General features: G+C 36.8%; 1 long non-coding RNA gene across 1 annotated transcript; it reads left to right on the top strand.

Moving 5' to 3' along the window:
* Positions 1 to 8,618: 8,618 nt before the first annotated feature.
* Positions 8,619 to 15,224, top strand: LOC127540267 (uncharacterized). The gene is made up of 5 exons (XR_007948113.1): positions 8,619 to 8,708; positions 9,938 to 9,970; positions 13,309 to 13,695; positions 14,036 to 14,053; positions 15,073 to 15,224. It is a non-coding gene; the product is annotated as an uncharacterized LOC127540267 (long non-coding RNA).
* Positions 15,225 to 22,334: the final 7,110 nt, after the last annotated feature.

Here is a 22,334-nt window from a genome sequence, read left to right as displayed (position 1 = left end):
TCATCCTCTCCTCTCCCCTCCCCCTTGATTGTAAAGCTTTTTCTTGCCTCGTTTTCATATAGCAGATAATTTGCACTACTCCACTTCTCTCTTTCCTTTTCTCCCAGTACATGATTCAACTCACACCTGTATCCTCTGTCTATAAATATATAATCCTTCTAACTGCCATAATAATGAGCAAGTTCTAATAAATTACAACTATCAACCTCCCAAGTTGTAAAGTGTAAGTTTTATATCCCATGGGATGTAAACAGATAAACCTTATTAAATTCCTTATAATATCACTTTTCTGATTACCTCCTTATGCTTCTCCAAAGTCCTGTATCTGAAAATCAAATTTTCCATTCAACTCTGGCCTTTTCATTGCAAATGTTTAAAAATCCTCTATTTCACTGAAGGATCACCTTTTCCTCTGAAGGAGTATACTCAGTGTTGCTGTAATCTTAGTTCCATTGCTCTCCAGAATATCTTTTCCAAGTCCTCCTGTTCTTTAATGTAGAAATTGCTAAATGTTGTGTTTTCCTGACTGTGGCTCCACTATACACAAATTGTTTCTTTTTGGATGCTTTTTTCCTTTACTTTGTATACCTCGTTCTTGTCCCAATGCCTGGCATATAATAAGTGCTTAATAAATGTAACTTAATTGACTAATTTATTGACTGACTTACTGTAGCCTAAAGCAGCCATGCTTATGAGGATGCTTGTAGTTTCAATGCCTGATGCTTAAATGATTTGGGGATACAGACACTTTCTAAGTATTTCATTGTCTGCCATTATTTCATTAAGACTTTTACTTGGTATACATTTCTATCTTATTTTATGGATCAATTTTTGAGATTTTTTTGAGGTTTGTAAAAATCAACTACCATCTTCATGCTCAAATGATCTCAATTCTTCATAGTAGGTTTTTGTTCTTGACCCAAGTAGCCATCTTTCTAAGACATCAGGCTGAGCATTCTCCCATCCTTGTGAATTATGGAGGAGTTCCTAGAATTCTTTAGCTCCAAAGAATTTTAGATAAACAGACTAGGGCTCCTGTTCATACTAATATACAACATTTTTACATCGTGAAAACTCAGTTTCTTTCCACTGAAAAGAGTCAGATTTATGTTGTACTGAACACAATAAAGGGATTCTTTTAAAAATTAAGAGCCAGTATACCAATCAGACTTCCAAGAAAATATTTTAATGATTTAGAAAAAATAACAACAAAATTCATATGGAACAATAAAAAGTCGAGAATCTCAAGGGAATTAATGAAAAAAAAATCAAATGAAGGTGGTCTAGCTGTACCTGATCTAAAATTATATTATAAAGCAGCAGTCACCAAAACCATCTGGTATTGGCTTAGAAATAGATTAGTTGATCAGTGGAAAAGGTTAGGTTCACAAGACAGAATAGTCAACTATAGCAATCTAGTGTTTGACAAACCCAAAGATTCTAAATTTTGGGATAAGATTTCATTATTTGATAAAAACTGCTGGGATAACTGGAAATTAGTATGGCAGAAATTAGGCAAGGACCCACACTTAACACCACATACCAAGATAAGATCAAAATGGGTCCATGACCTAGGCATAAAGAACGAGATTATAAATAAATTAGAGGAACATAGGATAGTTTATCTCTCAGACTTGTGGAGGAGAAAGAAATTTGTGACCAAAGATGAACTAGAGACCATTACCAATCACAAAATAGAAAATTTTGATTATATCAAATTAAAAAGCCTTTGTACAAACAGAACGAATGCAAACAAGATTAGTAGGGAAGTAACTAACTGGGAAAACATCTTTACAATTAAAGGTTCTGATAAAGGCCTCATTTCCAAAATATATAGAGAACTGACTCAAATTTATAAAAAATCAAGCCATTCTCCAATTGATAAATGGTCAAAGGATATGAACATACAATTTTCAGATGAAGAAATTGAAACTATTACCACTCACATGAAAGAGTGTTCCAAATCACTATTGATCAGAGAAATGCAAATTAAGACAACTCTGAGATATCACTACACTCCTGTCAGATTGGCTAAGATGACAGGAAAAAACAATGATGAATGTTGGAGGGGATGCGGGAAAACGGGGACATTGATGCATTGTTGGTGGAGTTGTGAACGAATCCAGCCATTCTGGAGAGCGATCTGGAATTATGCCCAAAAAGTTATCAAACTGTGCATACCCTTTGATCCAGCAGTGTTTCTATTGGGCTTATACCCCAAAGAGATACTAAAAAAGGGAAGGGGACCTGTATGTGCCAAAATGTTTGTAGCAGCCCTGTTTGTAGTGGCTAGAAACTGGAAAATGAATGGATGCCCATCAATTGGAGAATGGCTGGGTAAATTGTGGTATATGAATGTTATGGAATATTATTGCTCTGTAAGGAATGACCAGCAGGATGAATACAGAGAGGCTTGGAGAGACCTACATGGACTGATGCTAAGTGAGATGAGCAGAACCAGGAGATCATTATACACTTCGACAACGATATTGTATGAGGATGTATTCTGATGGAAGTGGATTTCTCTGACAAAGAGACTTAACTGAGTTTCATTGGAGAAATGATGGACAGAAACAGCTACACCCAAAGAAGGAATACTGGGAAATGAATGTAAACTATTTGCATTTTTGATTTTCTTCCCGAGTTATTTTTACCTTCTGAATCCAATTCTCCCTGTGCAACAAGAGAACTGTTTGGTTCTGCAAATATGTATTGTATCTAGGATATACTGCAACATGTTTAGCATATATAGGACTGCTTGCCATCCTGGGGGGGGGGGGGAGGAGGGAGGGAGGGGAAAAAACGAAACATAAGTGATTGCAAGGGATAATGTCGTGTAGAAATTATCCTGGCATGGATTCTGTCAATGCGAAGTTATTATTAAATAAAATAAAATTTATTATAAAAAAAAAAAAATTAAGAGCCAGAAAAAACTGGAAACTGAGTGAATGCCCATCAGTTAGAGAATGGCTAAATAAGTTATAGTATATGAATGTTATGGAATATTATTGTTCTATGAGAAACAATAAGCAGGATGATTTCAGAGAGGCCTGGAGAGAGTTACATGAACTGATGCTGAGTGAAGTGATCAGAACCAGATCATTGTACACAGCAACAAGTAGATTATACTATGATCAATTCTGCTGGACGTGGCTCTCTTCAACATGAGATGATTCAGACCAGTTCCAATAGTCTTGTGATGAAGAGAGCCATCTATACCCAGAGAGATGACCATGGGAACTGAGTGTGGTTCACAACATAGAATTTTCACTCTTTTTGTTGTTACTTGCTTGCATTTTGTGTTCTTTCTCATTTTTTCTGGTTTGATTTAATTTTTCTTGTGCAGCAAGATAATTGTATAAATATATATGCATATATTGGAGTTAATACACATTTCTATCATGTTTAATATACATTGACTATTTGTCATCTAAGGGAGAAGGTGGAGGAAGAAAGGAAATTGGAATACAAGGTTTTGCAATGGTTAATATCAAAGAATTATTCATGCATATGTTTTGAGAAATAAAAAGCTTTAATAAAGAAAAAAATTAAGAGCTAGAAATAAGAAAATATGTCTAGGGTCCCACAATCAATTGCTGGGGATAAAATAGTGTGGGGTGTTTTCATTTATATTGAATTTATTTTACTCTGAGATAGTGCCAAGAATACATACAAAGAAGAATAATTTCTTTTAAGGCATTGGAAATATGATAACCAATCAAATAAAAGTATGGGTTCTAGTCTAAATACATGCTGTTTTTTCATCTTTCTAGTCTTGGATTCAATGACCATGAATAACTCTATTTCATGTACTGGAAATATTATCCAAATTACTACAATGTAGATATTATCTATTGTTAACCAACTGGTCTGCCTTTTTTTGACCAGGTAATATGACTAAAATACACAAAATATCCCCTGTTTTGGAGGAAACATTTGCAGCTAAAAAGGAACAAAGCAGTATGGATTTAAGGAAAGACATGTAGAATCAGAAGACCTGGTTTCAAATTCTAGTCATGTTATTCTTATTACTTTGTGATCTTGATCAAAGTTTTCAAGGGTCTTATTTGTAAAATGAGGGAAATGGATTAGATGAATCCCAAAGTCTCTTCCATCTTCAAATCTTAATCTCTAAATCTAAATCCTTAACTTTGTGGGAAAGAAAAGAATATTGTAAATGATCAAGTAATGTGACTGTTTCTTTGTGTGTATCCTTCTAAGGTAGTCACCTAACAATCAGCAAGCATTTATTAAATGCTTTTTAAAAGCATTTATTAAGAAATTTTCTCCATATCTTTTTTAGGGTGGGGGGCATGAAGCAATTGGGGTTAAGTGATTTGCCCACTGTCACTCAACTAGTGTTAAGTGTCTGAATCTAGATTTGAACTCAGGTCCTCCTAACTTCAGTTCCAGTGCATTATCCATTTAGCTGTCCTCCTTTTCCTCTTATCTTAATGGGAGAAAAAATTGAGGCCATTTGCTGAGAGTTCCTTTTTCTCACTTTATCTCTCATCATTCAGGTAAGTTCTACCATTGTCTTTTACTTCATTTATCTCAGATAAAGAGATGGCCTTTTTCCTTACCAAGGCAAACTCATTCCAAAATACAAATGACTCTATTTCCTCCTATGTTCCCCATATCATCCTATTATTTCCAGCTTTTCACTTATCTTCAAGTACCCCTTGGCTACTTCCTACTGCCTATAAATATGCTTATATTTCTCCAATTCTCAATCCCTCTCTTAATCTATCCACTTCCATTAGTTATCATACCATACTTCTCTTCCTTTTAAGAAGACCATCAATAATTTATGACTACACTTCTCTTCTAATTTTCTGTTGTCAGGCTTCTGACCTCATCATGCAACTAAGACTGTTTTCCAAAGTTACCAATGATCTCTTAACTGCAAAGTCAAAGAACCATTTTTTAGTCCTCATTTTTATTGATCTCTCTGTAGCCTTTTACCCTGTGGATCATTTGGTATGTTCTTCTTTACAAGTTTGCATGATATTATTCTATCTTGGTTCTTTTCCAACCTTTCTGATACTTCTCAATATTTTTACTGGATCTTGATAGTTGTCCCATAAGGCTCTGTTCTAAACATACTTCCCTTCTTTCTTTATATTGTTTTACTTAGTGTCTCATCAGCTTCCATAGTATCAGTGATTCTCTCTGTGCTAATGACTCTCAGTTCTAAGCTCTCTGTTGACCTCCAGTCTCATCTCCAACTGCATAGAAGACATCTCCAGCTGTAGACCTCTGAAGCTCAACATCTAAAAGTGGAACCATTATTTTTTCCTTCAAACCTTCCCTACCTCTGAACTAGCTTTTGGTCAAGGTAGTCAAGGGTACCACCATCCTTCCAGTCATCCAGGTTCAAAACCTATGTGTCATCCTCAACTCACTCTTTTTACTCTCTTCCATCCAATCTATTATAATTAGTCTTGTCTATTTTGCCTTCATAACATCTTTCTTATATATTCCCTTCTCTCCACTGATGCTGCTACCACTCTGAGGTAGATCCTTATCACTTCATGCCTTGATTATTGCCTCAACCTGCTGGTAGGTCTCTCTACCTCAAGTCTCCGCATTCCAGTCCATTCTCTCCTTTGTTACTAATTGTCAAATTAATCTTCCTAAATCACATATCTGTTACCTTTCCTATTTAACAAACTCCAGTGGTTCTTTATCACTTCCAAACTCAAATATAAAATCCTTTATTTAGTTTTCAGATTTCTTGATAACTTGAAATCTTCAAACAGTCCAGGCTTCATAGGCTAACCTGCATATTTAGTGGTCTGGGGCAGCTGGGTGGTATAGTGGATAGAGTGCCTATCTTGGAGTCAGGAAGAGTCAGTCTCCTGAGTTTAAATCTGCCCTAGGGTACTTACTAACTGTGTGAACTTGGGCAAGTCACTTAATCCTCTTTGCTTCAATTTCCTCATCTGTAAAATGAACTGCAAAAGGAAGTAGCAAACTACTCCAGTATCTTTGTCAAGAAAACCTCAAATGGGATCATAAAAAGTCAAATGTGACTATACAATGACAAAACAAAAATATATAATGATCTAGACATTTTCAGTGACCATCCTTCATGCCTGGAATGCTCTTGCTCCCCATCTCCTCTTGGCTTCCTTAATGTCTCAGCCAAAGTCATCTTTTCCAAGAAGTCTTTCCTGATGCCTCTTAATGCTACCTGTGGATAAATTTTTACCCTGTGGATTTACCCTGTGGATAAATCATTATTTGTTCTTAGTCACTTTGTATCATTTCCCCCATCAAATGATGAACTCTTTGAGAGGAAGTTATGTCTTTTGTCCTTTGTATCCTCAGTGTTTACCACAATTGCCTGGCACATAATACTTAATAAATTCTTATCCACTGTGTGGCAGGCACTGTGCTAAAAGTACATAGTTAAGAACATGGTAACATCATTGCACTGAGATGCTACTTTTACCTAACCTCATATAGTCAATCTGCTTTCATAATATTGTCCAAAAAAGAAATTTAGGTATTCAGTTATTTTATTTTAATCCATTCTAGGGATGAACTTTTCTGAAATTTTGATCTCAGTGATCTTTTCAGATCTTTCTGAGTATATCACATCAGAGAGCTGCACATGACTACAGACTTAATACAGACTTAGAATATCTACTATTACTTATTTAATACTGAAAATGTAGCATTACTTCATTCCAATCTAATATGACAACCACTTTATTTTTGTTGTTCAGTCATTTTTCAGTCATGTCTGATTCTTTGTGACACCATTTGGGTTTTGTGGTGGTTTGAGGGTTTTTTTTTTTTTTTTTTTTTGGCAAAGATTCTGGAATAGTTTACTATTTCCTTCTCCAGTTCATTTTACAGATGAGGAAATTGAGGCAAGCAGGGTTAAGTGACTTGCCCAGGATCATCCAACTAGTAAGTGTTTGAGGCCAGATTTAAGTTCATGAAAATACTGGTTCTAAGACTAGTATTCTATCTACTGTGCCATCTAACTGACTAGGTGAAGGAATCACTGGTTAACTGCTAGGGATGCAAAGACAAAACAAAACAGCCCATGCCCTGCAAAGAATTTACATTCTACTGGGACAATAATAGATAAGAATATTTATAATTATTTAAAAAGAGATTGAGTTCAATTTTGGAGTTCAAGAAAGATTAGATAGCATGTGAGCTAAACCTTGAAAAGAAGTAGGCATTCTCCCAGGGGGTGGTGAGGAAGGAGGGCATCCCAAACACAGAAGACAGCTTAGCCAAAGAGACAGAAAATGGAACATTGTGGAAGAAGCAGCAGGGAGGCAATGTAAATTAAATAGGAAAATATATCATTTAGAGGAAAGGACATGGATCTGGAAGGTATGGAGTTAAATGGTTGAAAGGCACTATAATGAATAAACCTTCACTTCTGATGCACAGATAAGACATCATGTACATGACATTTTGGTAATAATGCAAAAAGGACAATCTATTGCTCATTTTTCTGACTTCCTTTATTTGTTTCAGGAAATAGCTAGGATTAGCCCAGAAGCAACAGCCTCAATATTGTGAACTTCTAATTTTCTCCCCAATACAGGACAAGGGAGGAGCTGGAAGGGGCAGTAAGAACTGGAACTATTTATAGACCCTAGAATCCTACTAATCTTTCTGAAATTCTTCAAGCAGGAGGAGCTGAAGGCAGCAAGATCGGGACATAAGGAAGATTATATCCATTATTGGTATCTACTACATTCACAGAGACAGGTTTTCATCAGGTTTCTGACAGGATAGTGACTGAAATTTTGGGGTGGTGAATAGATTGCTGGGTTTATAGTCAGGAAGCCCAAGGAATCTCATTTCCAAAACTTATTTATTGTTCAACTCTAGGAGATTTACTTAATTTGTCTGTGCGCTTTGAGCAGTCCTTAGAACTTATCTTTCGTATATGAGTCATAATCTGCATTGGTAGATGGAATTCCCACATTATGTAGATCTTTCAGTATTTGTATGCTTTGTGAGCATACCATTATCCATACCTGTGAGATAACCTGTTATGCTGGATAGAGTTCTAGACCTAGAATCAAAAAGACCTAGATACAAATCCCAACTTCCCTTTATTATTTGTGTAACTGTGGGCAAATAACTTATCTTTTCTGTGCCTCAGATTGCTCACTAAGATATGAATTACAAATTATATTAGACCATATTATTGCATCCTTATCAATGATGAAATCATAAGTTAGTGTCTATAAGTGGACACCTATTTCTTCTTTCTTCTCATGTCTAGTGAACAGAATCCAACAAAAAAAAGATTATATTTATATGTATATAAATATGGAAATTGATTTTACACATGTATATACATATAAATGGAAAAGCTTCTCAAAGACAAATCTAAATAATAATTCCATATAAATAGCTAAAATGAAAGTAATAAAAATATAAAATATATAATTTTGATTTTTTTAAATGAACCATTATTTAAATTCAAAATTATTGTATTTTAAGTATTATTTTAAAAAAACAATATGGGTCAATATCATAGTTAGAGGCTTATCTTTTCATGTAAGTTCTTTGGTTGAAATTTAAGCAAAAAATAATTTTACTGTTTCATTTCATTAATTCTTCCAACTCCAACAGAAGATTCTCCTACTTCAATTCTAGAATAAGAAAAGATGAAGGTCCTAATCCTGATTACAGTTGTCTTGACCATAACTGTTTGCTTCTCTGTAAGTATTCAATAACATAATATGATCTTCTTATCAGGCTACCATTCATGCATTCTAAAAAGCAACTTAGTTCATGAGAGAGTTCAATATAAAGTGCTGTTTTCACTTTTCTTGAAAAAAAATCCTTGATATGATTATTATTCACAGCTCAATCAATGAAAATAAGTTACTTTGGGAAGTCTCCCTCTGGTACCAATGGAACTGTTTGTACAGTGTTAACTTATCTTTATGATTGTGACATTGAGAGACTCAAAAGTTCCTTTAAATATGCTTTTTGCCCACTCTGCCTTTTCATCACTAAAAATAATACGTAATCTTTCTATTGGAAGACACTATGCTCTGGGTTCAGAGAGCAGAGAGATGTAATTGCATTGCAGAGGGAACTCTAAGGTGAGGAAAATCCCTATAACCCCATGCAGGTTGACACTGAGTCTACAAATAAGATAAGAAACGTATAGGGCTTTCCATATTCTAGAGTCTGCATGTAAATGCTGTTCATCATCATCACCAGCATCATGATTATTTTTAGCCTTACAGAAGTGACTGGAATACTATCTTAGAATGACTTACAGTCTGTGCAAAAAGCAAAATCTAAACCCGTGTCCGTCTATCCACAGACCCCATCTCACTCCCTGCTCCTCAGCTCTAGTGGCTCCCTGTAATTCTAGGAGCCAATATAAAAGTTTCTATTTGGCATTCAAAGCCCTTCATGACTCATCCCATTTTATCTTTCTAATCTTTTTGAACTTAACTCCCCAATAGATTCTTTTTGATTCAGGGACACTGGCCACCAGGATGTTCCACAAATTGATTACTCTATTTCTAAGCTTCAGACATTTTCTCTGGCTTGCTCCCATCCTGGAATGTTCTCCATCCTTCAGTGCAATTACTGACTTCTTGGCTTTCTTGAAATCTCACCTAAAATCCTATTTTCTACAAGGCACCAACCCCAACCCCTCTTAACACTAGTGTTTTCCCTCTGTTACATAGTTCCTTTTAATCCTACATATAGCTATCTTCTCATTAGATTATAAACTTCTCTGGGACAAGGACTGAATTTTGCCTCTTTTTGAAGTCCACATCTAGCAGTGCCTGGAACATAATAGTTATCAATGTTAATTGATTGGTTAATTACCGAGCACTCTCCATTCACTATGACATGTTGTACTGAGTCTAATTTGTTTTGTTTTGTTTTGTTACTATACATTTCTATATGCACAACATTTTAGTCGGCTGAAGGACATAAGCATGATCACAAAAAAGTAAGTTCTATTTCATTTTCATCTTCTTTCCTTCCATTCTTCCTTCCTTTTTTCTCTCTTTTCTTCCTTCCTTCTTTCATATTTCTTCAATATTAACAATTAACAATATTAACAAAAATTTAGTAGGGATAGCCTTCCAATAACTGCACTGAATCCACCTAGTATATATTCCCCAGCCTGTTTTCATTAATCCTAGTTGGCCCTGGGCCTCTTGCCCTACCCACAACCTTTCTGAAGCTATTTCCTTACCCCTACTTACATTGTTGGCACGGGGCAAATTGCGGTTTAGTAATTAGGGATTGACTGGGTCTGTGATATCAATAGTATAGAAATCTCCCCTGAGAAAATGCTCTCTCTTATGCCAACTGGCACTCTCTTTGAACCTTGTAATGTTAGACCACTGCCTCTAGTGCTGAGAGGATAAAGGACTTATCCTGGTCACATAGTGAATCCAAGACTTCTGACTCCTAGGTCTGTTCTCTATCTTCTATGTTCTATTGCCTTTCTAGGGTTTTATTTATTTATTTATTTATTCATTTTTATATTAATTGAACCTCTGTTTATTCTCCCTCATTTGCATAAGTAATAGCAAATTAATTGTACTGTTTCCTGATAAAGCAACTTTAACTTTTACACATTTATGGAATCCTGCTATGGAAACTGCTCCCTTCCCCCTCTGAAAAAGTTTCAGGGACACTGGACTTCATTTTGAGAACTGATGGGTTAGAGTTGTCTTTTCAGAGGAAAATTAGAGATAGGAAGGGATCCCTCAGAGGAAGCCAGTAGTACAGCAAATAGAGCAGTGAGCCTAGAACCTAGAAGATCTGAGTTCAATAATGTCTCAAACATTTCTCTGTGTGACCCTGTCTGCCTCAATTTCCTCATCTGTAAAATTGAAGTTAATAATAGCATTTACCTTATAGAATTGTTGTAAGAATCAAATGAGATTCTTTTAAAATCACTTAGCCCAGCCCAATGCCTGGCATATGGTAGGTGGTATATAAATATATTTTCCAAATATCTTCTCCTTGTACCAAATCTTGGAGAGGTTCCAGAGAAGATAAATAAAGATAGTTGGATAGTAAATAAGAAACCCCTATAAAGGAAAAGTAACCATAACAAAACTATTTGTCCTAAAGGGGAAAAAATGACAGAGTAGCTTAACAACCTTCAAACAAATGGGTTGTTTAATGACATTCAGTATTCCCTATCAGAAGAGAGGGCAAACCTGTTACCTGTACCAATTAATGCACATGAAAAAGTGCAGTGGGAGCCCATGCTGTCTCCAGCTTTCATTCCACTCTGAGCCAGTGATTCTCAAAGTATGAAAGAGAGTCCCCACTACTGTTCAGGGAATTTTTGATGTCAAAACTACTTATAATAAAACTTTTTAAAATTTTAATATGATCAATAATCAATAGATGTAAAAAAAACTCTCAATTATGGATTCTCGATCATTTTTAGAGTACAAAGGGATGGATCTTGAGACTCCAAAGTTTGAGAACCTTTGCTGTATCCCATCCCTAAAGTTAGAGCTGAGAAAGCAAGGGTGGGAGAGGGAGTTGAACTTTACTGCTAGAATCCAGTACATTGAGCAGTATTAAACTTCATGTGTCTCTGCCACCTATGACACAAGTGGAAGTGGGCTTTACTGAATACTGCAAGTGTTTCTATCCTGAATCCCTGTCTACCTGACCTAAATAACCAGAGGCACCAAGATGCTATGGTTCATTTGTAATCAGAGAGAAATAGGATGAAAAGACCCATCAGTTCTAGACAAATATGCATCTAATCCTATGTCTGCTTAGATATTAATTGTTATGAGAGCCACCTGCTAGTGGCTGCTGTGGATCTAATTCTGACCATCACGAGAGAGGATGATAATGATGCAAGGAGGTTGAGAGGCAGTTGCATTGTCTGACCTCTCTCCTCTTCCCTCATGCCTCTGATTTATTGCATTCTTAAATCACAAGCAACATCTGCCTCAGTAAATTTGTTAACAGTAAAGGCCAATTTGCACTCCTCGGCTCTCAAATGTGTTATGACTCATACCTGTGGGGGCTTGGGAGAACCAACCCACCCCTTAATGAATGGTACAATCCCCTTTTACCCTTTACAGGCTTTCTGGGTTTCACATTTAGGCATAGTCCTCAACAATTTATGTGTAGTTTCACTAACTTTATCTGTTTCATCAGCGTACTTAGATAATAAGAACACATTGCTTTAAAGTTCACAAAGAGTTTTGGAAATATTTTCTCATTTGATCCTCACAACAACTCCTCGAAGAAGTTGCTATTACTATCCCCTTATACTGATAGGGGAACTGAGGTAAGCAGTGGTTAAGTACCTCACCTAGGATCACACAGCCAGTGAAGTATCTGAAGCTGAATCTGAACTCAGGTCTCCCTGATAGACTCCAGGTCCAATGCTCTGTGTGTTATGACACCACTTAGCAGCCACATAAAGGAATTTTTACAAAGAACAGCATTAAACTCTTCGTGTTTTATCCCTTTTTTATACTTCACTTTTTCTGTGTGTGGTCCTGATGTGCCATGTGTTATTTCACAAAAAATAATCAGACTATAACCTCTTTGGGGTCAAGAACCATATCTTCCATTTTCTCCCCTCCAGGCAGAGGTCAGGGCTTTAGACAAGGGAGCTGTCCATTTTTTTTTTTCAATGTTATATTGAGTGATTTTATCAGTACGAGGATCTCTTGAGGAGGTGAATAACTTCCTCTGCTATTACAGAGAGACAGGTAGCTTCCATGCAATCTAGCTTTGGAGAGTGGTCAGAAACACAAAGAGGTGGAACTTTAGATTTGTAGTTGTGAGAGAGAGGTCTTGAACCAAAGTATTTATGTGACTCTAAGACTCTATCCACTGGGCTACCTTCTGTCTCTCTGTTTCTCTCTGTCTCTGTCTCTTTCTGTTTCTCTGATTCTCTGTCTCTCTGTGTCTTCAACTCTATTTCTTTCTGTCTCTGTTTCTTTTCCTCCTCCTCCTTCTCCTCTTCCTCCTCCTTTTTTCTTCTCCTCCTTTCCTTCCTTCCCTTTTTCCAGGATTCTCTCTCTCTGTTTGTGTGTGTGTGTCTCTCTCTGTCTCCCTGTCTCTGTCTCTGTTTCTCTTTCTCTCTGTGTCTCTTTCTGTCTCTTTCTTTGTCTCTTGATCTCTGACTCTGTCTCTCTCTGTGAATGTCTCTATCCATCTGTCTGTCTGTCTGTCTGTCTGTCTCTCTCTTTCTCTGTCTCTGTCTTTCTTTTACATTCAATAAATGCTATTTAATTGTAGTTTACTATTTTTACCTGCAAATTTACAATGTATTCTCTCTCTACTAAGCACCACAACAATATACATGATCCAGAATGCAGAAGGTCAAGAGAACCACAGGGTCCCAGAAGACCTCCTGGCCCACATCATCCAGATGATTTATCTGAGCCACAAGGTCCACCTGATTCACAAGATGATCAAGGAGCTTTCTCACCATTTAAGAATTGTATAATGATTTGTCATAATGCCCCTACAAATGACCTTCCTGGATCTTCTGTCACCTCTCCTATTTCAGTTCCTATCTCTGCCACCAAAGCTATCACAACTCCTCCACCTGATGCCAAAATCAATGTTCATACCATGCCTGAAAACAGTCTCACTGCCAGTCCTCAAAACCCAGACACTACAACTATATAAAACTTTCCCAGCCTGAATTTACAAAAGGAAAAAGTCAAGGTAAGGAATGGTAAGAGTCCTTAGAGAAATATTTTCAAATTAACAAGTTGCCTTGACTTATCGATTTTTTCTATAGTTTCATTCAAATAAAAAAGAAAAAAGAAGTGATTTTTTAAAAAATATATACTCTCTAGATTTCATTATACACAGATCATACATCTTTGACTTATTTTTATTGTAAAAATCAAGGTGATTCATGATTGAATGTCTGGATCATTTCTGAAAATTTATCTACAAAATAAAGAGCAATAATAAATTTATAGTATTTTCAAGATGACTATATTCCCACAACTAAATAATCATTTTTTTGTTTTTTTCCCTAATCACTTTGTGAGCACAGCCTTGATTATTGCCATTGGTAAGTGAAATTAAATTCACAATTCTACCTTCATACTTAAATTTCATAAAGCTTGAATTGAATTTGGGTTAGAAGCAACCAGATGGCATATTGGATTTGTTGTCAAGAAGATCTATGTTCAAATCCTAGCTCTGTGACTCTAGGCAAATCACTTTTATTTCCATGTACCTCAATTTCCTCATGTATAAATTGAGATAATAGCATCTAATTCCCAGGATTACTATGAGGATGTTATTCAGTTGTTTTTTAATCGTGTCCTATTCTTCATGAACATATTTGGGGGTTTTCTTGGCAAAGATACTGAAATGACTTCCCCATTGCCTTCTCCAAATAATTTTACAGATGAGGAAACTGAGACAAGCTCTGCTAAGATTAGATTTGAATTCAGGAACATGACTTCCTGATTCCTGGTCTACCACCTAAATATGAAATGAGATAATACATGTAAAGCACATTGCATACCTTAAAGTACTATAAAAAAGCAACATAAAATTATTATTATTATTATTATTATTAATTTCTTAAAGGGTAGATTAGACTCCCGTTATTAATTTTAATAGCTGAAGAGTAATATAAACAGAAGGGTAGTTGAATGGTACAGTGGACGGAAATCTGGGCTTAGAATCAGGAAGATTCATATTCATGAATTTAAATCTGGCCCCAGACACTTACTAGCTTTATCCCCCTGGGCAAGTCACTTAACCACATTTGCCTCAGTTTCCTCATCCATAAAAGGAGCTGGAGAAGGAAATGGAAAACTATTCTAGAATCTTTGCCAAGAAAACTCCAAATGGAGTCATGAAGAGTCAGACAAGCCTGAACAAGAGTATCAACTCATACATGATTTTTAATTAATCATATAGAGGAGACAGAAAACTATTAAATATATTGCTAAATGATTCATTCTGAATAATCTAAAATGTATGGGAAATGTTTTTCTTACAATTACAAAATTGTCTTGAAATTAATGAAGTATAAATGGAAAATTATATATAATATACTCTGGTGTTTTATTTCAGATCATGCTAATTCTGAATGCTGCGTGCTTATCAGCTGACTGTTAAAAATAAATCAACACCATCTGACTTGACTAAGGAAATAAGAAATTTTAGGAATGTTACCTCTTTTTTAATCACCTAAGATCATACGTATAACTTTTCTCCAATAAAGCTTTTTTCAACTATTTGATTCAGTATTCAATTCTATGTAATGTTAGTCTCTATGTTTTTCTCCCAATCATTGAAGCACTGAGAACCAATTCATAAATTTTCTTATTCATCATATATTTATTAAGGAGCCCCTGTGTACAGAGGATGGCGCTAAATAGAGAGAAGGTGGGTGATGTAAAAATTTGAGATATGATATGGTTCCTCCCTTTCTAGTGAAATGGATAAATGGCCCTTCTTTCCGCCTGGGGCCAGCAGAAGGAAGTTTGCTCCACTAGATTGGGGGATTTCTTTTGCACTTCAAAGGGCCGGCTCAACAATGCTCTTAAGGATGGTGCCCGGAAGGTGGTACCCCGAAACCCTCTATCTATGTTAAAACATCTGCCCTGGTGGGATTCTCCTCTTATCCTGTAAAACCCCCTATCTTCCTGTTGTAAAATGCGAATCACAGATTAAAATGTAACAAGCCGAACAAAAAATGTTTATAAGGCTGTCTCTAGTTCTGTAAGGTACGGAATTCAATCAGAACTCCGCCCGAGCTCGGTACCAAATAAATTCTAAATTTTCCTCATTGAGGCTGTCTTAAATTTTATTGCCTGGGCTATTTCAATATCACTTTACATAGACAAATTATTAGCAAATAGCCCATTTGAAGCCTTCAGGACAGACATTCCTTAACTATTCCCCAAAACATTGAGCCTTCAGGGAGAAGCTGGAGGAATGATATATTTTAATGGAGATTCTTTTTTTTTGGAGGGGGCTTGCACTGGTTGGATCAGATAACCCACTGAGGTTCCTTCCCAATCTCAAATTATGTGAGCCATAATTCTGAATGGATTAAAAATATATGAGGAAATAGAATGCTTAAATAACCCTATTGCTGACATTGGAAAAGATGTTGCAAGGTGTCTCAAAAGAATTTGCAGGCTTGGACTCGTTTCCTTGTCAAGGGGCAATGGTTTTTTGTAATGGTAACACCATTACAGATGGCAAAAAGCCAGGAGAAAGAGGATAAATTTATAGGAAAAAGAGAGACCAGAAGCTTCATGTTACTTATTTGTTAATATTATGGTTTACAGGTAGGTTTGAAGGGTATTCTTTTGCAGGAGCTTGGTCATTACTGACCAATAGATTATCTATCTGACAGTTATCAATGCTTGCAGGACCATTGCAAGGCCAAAGGACTTTTACAATTATTGACAGACATTGTCAGAAGAACAGCACTCCCAGGTCAGAGGGCCCTAGGATCACCAATATATTTTTCCTAAAATCCAACAGAAGAAATATTATATTCCTTTACAATTACTGACAGATAAAATCACCAGAACAGAAACACTCCCAGGTCAGAATAATGTGATAGAACTGTGTACCCTGCTCTTTGTGGAGGGTGGGCCACCAGGCCTGGGGAAATTCCTAAAAATGATCTCTACTCTCCTACCTGGTTCCAAGGGAAACTCCCACCTCCAATTAATGTGGAATCACTTTGGTCTGGGAAACAATCACCACCCTTTATTGATTTGGAAATTAGCCCCTAATCGCTCCCTAGCCCCAAACCATACAAAGCTAAATAAAAATCAAGATTGCCAAGCTTTGCTATATTCTTAATCAGGAAGCAGCCCATTAAGGAAATAGTTTCTCAATGAAAATAAACCCATTTTTTTGTCAAAAACCGGGTGGAGATTAGGACTGTGAATTCTCAGCCTGGGGACCCCCATAGCTGTTACGGTATCTCTCATTCCTCAACAAGATTACATCACTGTCATAGGAAAAAGAAAATAAACAAGCTATGAAGGATCTTTCTAAAGAAAAAAATCCTCAGAACTAGGTGTTTTCACAAATGACTTCTACCAAACATTTAAAGAATAATTCCTTATTTGAAAAACTAAGTAAAGAAAGCGTTTTATCAAAAATTTTAATGACACAAATACGTGCTGATATCTAAACCAGGAAGAGTAAAAACAGAAAGAAAACTATAGTCTAATCTCCTAACCAATATTGATACAAAAAATGTTTAATAAAATCTAGCAAGGAGATTATGACAAAATATCACAAAGATCATACACTCTTGACAGGGGTTAAACTGTGTTCTCTTTAATCTGTAAAACCTGTGTCCCTATTGATCTGTAAAGAAGGGAGATTTGAAGTCTCAGACCCTCCTGGGAAGCATATCTCCCAGACAAGTGGCGTCATTCAATTGGGTTTTTTTGAGGCAAATCACCCCCCCCCACCATTGATTTTTTGGGGATGCCAACTCTTTTCAGGAAATCCCAAATTCTTTCAAGCCTTCAAAGTGATTTTCATTCAATTGGGAGAGCAGGGTAGCTTGAAACTCCAAGTATTTAGGTCTGGGGCATTGGCTTTTTTTTCAACTGGGAACTTTACCATGTTTCCCCGATAATAAGACACTGTCTTATTATATTTTTTTTGGACAGAAAAACATCAAAGGGCTTATTTTCAGGGGAGGGCTTATTTTAATGAACCTTGACAGCAATTTTAATAAACAGGTAAATGTGAACAAAAAAAAGTACCTTTATTCAATAATGATCATGTCATCTTCTTCAACAACATCGTCATAAGTGTCCATACCCTGAATTCCATCCTGGATGTCTTGCGCCTCTATTTCCTTCAGAAGAAGTAGACCCAATCTGTCATGTCCAGCAATATAGCCCTCTTTAAATGAACATGTCTTGTCCAGGTAACCTGCTTACATACTGGGTTTTTATGTTGTCCTGCCTCAGTTCTCCTCCATGGCACTGCTCTCAATGGCACCAGCAAGCAAATCACACACAAAGAACAGGATGACGTGCTCACTGCTGCAGCTCTGATTGGATGCAATTTCACCTGGGGGAGGGAAAAGGGGAAACGGTGCATACAGAGGGTACCGTAATGTAGCGTGTAGAGCAGGGGATCACCTTCACTACAGAGCAATCTCAATAGGGCTTATTTTTGGGGGAGGGCTTATTTTAGAGGAATCTTACACAGTAAGAGGAGGGCTTATTTTTGGGATAGGTCTTATTATCAGGGAAACACAGTAGCTTCGGACTCCTATAATTAGCAATTCTAAACTCCATATTTTCTGCAGAATGTCTAAAGCAGGACTATGCCTTGTCAAGGAACCTCTCCTTGACATAATTGCCTGCCAGCACTTCTGCCTGCTGTGAAGACCCTCTTCTCAGGAAAAAAACCTTTTGTTATTTTTCTGCTAGTGATGAGATTAGGGATTAAATGATGAGATTAGTGGCAGGTTTGGGGTTCAGGGAACCAAATGAAGGGGTTTGGTTCCCTCAATCCCCTTAGGATTTGACACAAGGTAGGGAGTTGTGGGAACCTCCTTCAGTAGTACAGAGGTCCTTCATAAGGGAATTTACAAACCCGAAAAACTGGACTGGTTAAAAAAAGTTTAATATTGGCATTGGGAAGTCAGTCTTTGCTATGCATGAATAGAAAGGCTGAATTCCTTAATGGCAAGGTCTGACAGAGAATTAAAGTTTCTAGCAAAGAAATTCCAATAGAGAGATATAAAGTCTTGTTAAGGAAATAGGTGAGAGAGTTAAGAGAGGGAAAAGCTTAAAGAGAATATCATTTCAGTGGGCAGAGATTGCTGCTATGCCAGGAATGGCATATTAGATCTTCTGCAAGGACTGAGCCCCAAGTTGGCTCTTTTTACCTACAAGCCTTGGCTACAAGCTGGGGTTTGCTCTTGATGGGGGCTGCTTGAGCTGGAATTTGAATAGAATTGAATGTCTCTAGGCTTGATCTTTAATTCAATGGGAAGCTTAATAAGTAATGAGTATTATCAATGGGGGTGGTTCCCTTCTCTCCCGATAACAAAATGAAGCTGACTCCTCCCAGTGGGGTCCTTTAGAGAGGCAGGATTCAAGGAGACTTTCTCCTTGAAGGAGTTTTAGAGAGTTTGGGGTCTCTCCTCTTCATTAGGACCTTGCCACTGAGGAAATCAGTCTTCCTACCAAGCTGACTTTTGTAGTGCCAATAAAACTTCCTTTTTGCCATTAATATTTCGGGTTCATGAATTCTTTCACATTGAACTTGTGCCAACCAGAAGGGGATTCCCACCATTCTCTACACTGCCACTAGAACAGCATCACTATGACCAGGTGGGTGGTAGAAGAAGGTAGATGGAGGGAGAGAATTTGGAACTTTGAATAAACATTTAAAATGTTTTTTTAAGAGAAAAATAAATCATTAATAACTTTGGAGAGAGAACTTTTAGTTGAGTAATGAAGTCATGAGACTACAAACAGTTGAAGAGTGAGATAAAAGATAGTAGATGCTTTAATCTAGAAGTTTGAGAAACAGAAGAAAGGCATAGAATAGCTTGAGAGGCTAGTGAATTATATCCAAGATCTATAAAAGGCTTTCAAAGAATAAGGGAGACTTTGGTAAGTTTGAAGTCAATAGGGAAGAAACTGTTAAATAGACTGAACTTAGGAGAGAGGATGATTAAAATTGCAAACTGCTAGAAAAGACAGGGATAGGTGGGGGGAAGCTTCAAGGATACATTTAGGGGGCTGGCATTGGCAAAGAGAACAACTACTTCAATGACTCAGGGAAAGGAGGAGAGAAAATGGGAGAATGCTAAGAGATTTTGAAATAAAGAAAATGACAGAAAAAGCTCTTAGCAAATGGCCTCAGATTTTCCCATAGAGACCAGAATCTCAGCTAAAAAAGGGAGAAGAAAAGGTAGTGTGAGAATTTAGAAAAAAGAACATTTGGAAAAGCTTTTCTGGTGAATGGCATGAGGGTTCAATTAAGAAAGAATAGAAGGATTGTCTTGCTTACATGAAAACCTAATTAAAATTGGGCAATAGGAATTTATAATGTTCCCAGTCAGAATAGTTGTGTGACTTCTATCAGCTTTGTTTATCAGCAGAAGGAAATGGATGATGGGAATAAAACAGGGCAGAAGTTTGTCTGCTGATCAGTTGTACTAGGACAATGGACAAGGGATTAAAGAGTTGAGGACAAATAATTGAAGGCAAGGTAGAGTTTTATTGTCTCATTTAAAGAGTCAAGATTAGAGCAAGAAGGAAGGGAAGCCTTTCCTGAGCCACATTAAGCCTAGGGTATTCCACCTATTGATCATCTTTAATTTATCCATATGTGGCTTATTTGTGCATAATTGTTTGTGTATTGTCTCCTCCATTAGACTGTAAATCCCTTGAGATCGATCAGGGACTGTCTTTAAGTTTCTCTGAATCCCCAATACTTAGCTGAGTGCCTGGAGTTGTTATTTGTCCTTCACTTTCGAAGAACAATGACATCATGGGTAATGTCTTGACTTGCACATAAAATTGGGTAAAATTGAGGCAGAGCTACACAAAGTTGTCACCTCATCCTCTTCCATCAAAGAATTGTGGCAAAACAAAAGTCAAGATGTCAGTCAATGACTAAGGATGACTAGGGAGCACTTGGTGTCTTCAATGGCTGACCAAATTCTAAGAGCTCCAAGCATCTCTTTCAGCTGCTTTCATTGTCATTGGAACAAATTGTTCTATGCCCATTTTGTGAAAATCTTCACAGGTTTGAGGCCTGTCAGTTGCCCTCAATTTGATTTTTCCCATCTGCAAGAATGATTGGTCACTGCCCAGGCTACAGCTTTTGGAACCACAAATGAGAGTTGAGTGATACATGGACACCAAAGATGGATGAGTAGCTCTTAAAGGGGTTTGGCAAGTCCTCTCACCAAAAAAACTAGTCTTCTTTAACATTCCATACATTCTACCTGGATACATAGTAGGTACTTAATAAATGTTTATTGACTGACAAATATTGATTAGAGTAAGGGTAATAGTTTGAGAAAATACTGGAAGGAGAGGAAAGGATTGAAGATCACAAGAAAAGCTTAGAATGAGTTTAGGAAGGGTAACACTTAAACGGTTGTAGTTATATAGAAAAATGGCTTTAATAGGTTTTCTCTGAGAGAAGACATTCTTTAATTGAAGTTTTTCACCGTGGAAATGGAATGCTTGTGGGTTATCATAAGATTTATTATGTAACTATGCATATTTGTGGGTGAGGTAAAATAAAACATTAGGTCATGGGATTTAAGAAGACTGAAGATTTGGGAAGTTGGAAAATTTGGAGAAGTGTTGATATCCTCTAATAGAAAGACAAAAATTGGGGAGGAGAAGGTAGCAAATCATGTCCTGAAAACTTTGAGAAAGGAGAATGACCTGGGATCCAGCATACAACAATCTGGATACACCATCTGGATTGGATGGAAACTTTTAATACTTTAAACTTCAGAAGAAGTGAATGCATTATACAGATAAACTGAGATTTTTAGAAGTGGCAGTAGAGAGTAGGGGGTATTTCAACTTTCTAGTGTTATGCCACAGTTTTCTTTAACTGTCCTGACTCAGTTTCCCTGCACTAGTTTCCCTTTTCTCAGTTTCTTTATCTGTTCTGTCTCAATCCCCTAAGTAAACTCCCCGCTCTGGTCCATTAAGACTGAGGACCATAAGGTTATAAATTGTTAGCAAGATAAACAAGAGAGTAGACCTCCTGACTCTTTTCTGTCTTCAAGAATTTACAATATCTTTCTAAAATATTCCATTTTTATCTCTGTGTATTCAGACATCCTGTCTCTGGGTTTTTAGGATTTGTGGCCTCCCCCATCTTGATAGAAGTTTTCCCTGCTTCTTACCCCTTTCTTTGTTTAGAAAAAAGGTATTTAAGAAGTTGGGGTTCCTCCATTCATTGCTGGAGGCTGGAAGCTGGCGCTGGATGCTGGATGCTGGATTCTTTGAGATGACAGTCTCCTCCAGCCCTGGGACCAACATGGATTCCTTGGTCCCAGTATATCTTTATCTCTGTCTGACTGGATAATTTGAGACGAGAGTCCTGTCCAGTCAATTTTACTCTCCCATTAATAAAATATTAAAAACTCTCTAATCTCTCTCCGTTTCTCCGGTATTACACTAGGACCATTGTGTTGAGTGATATATGTGAAGGCATATGAGTAAAATAGTTGATTGAAAGATTAAGGAGGCAGTACCATATGAAAAAGACAGATTTTCTCTTATGTGACAAATAATTAATACAGGGATCAGGAGAGAAACAGGTAGTGGAAATTTGTTAGCCATAAGGATAAT

The sequence above is a fragment of the Antechinus flavipes genome, chromosome 6 (genome assembly GCF_016432865.1).
Source record: "Antechinus flavipes isolate AdamAnt ecotype Samford, QLD, Australia chromosome 6, AdamAnt_v2, whole genome shotgun sequence".
NCBI classification, from domain to species: domain Eukaryota; kingdom Metazoa; phylum Chordata; class Mammalia; order Dasyuromorphia; family Dasyuridae; genus Antechinus; species Antechinus flavipes.
The sequence above is the reverse complement of the archived record's forward strand: the minus strand, read 5'-3'. Positions and strand labels throughout refer to the sequence as shown.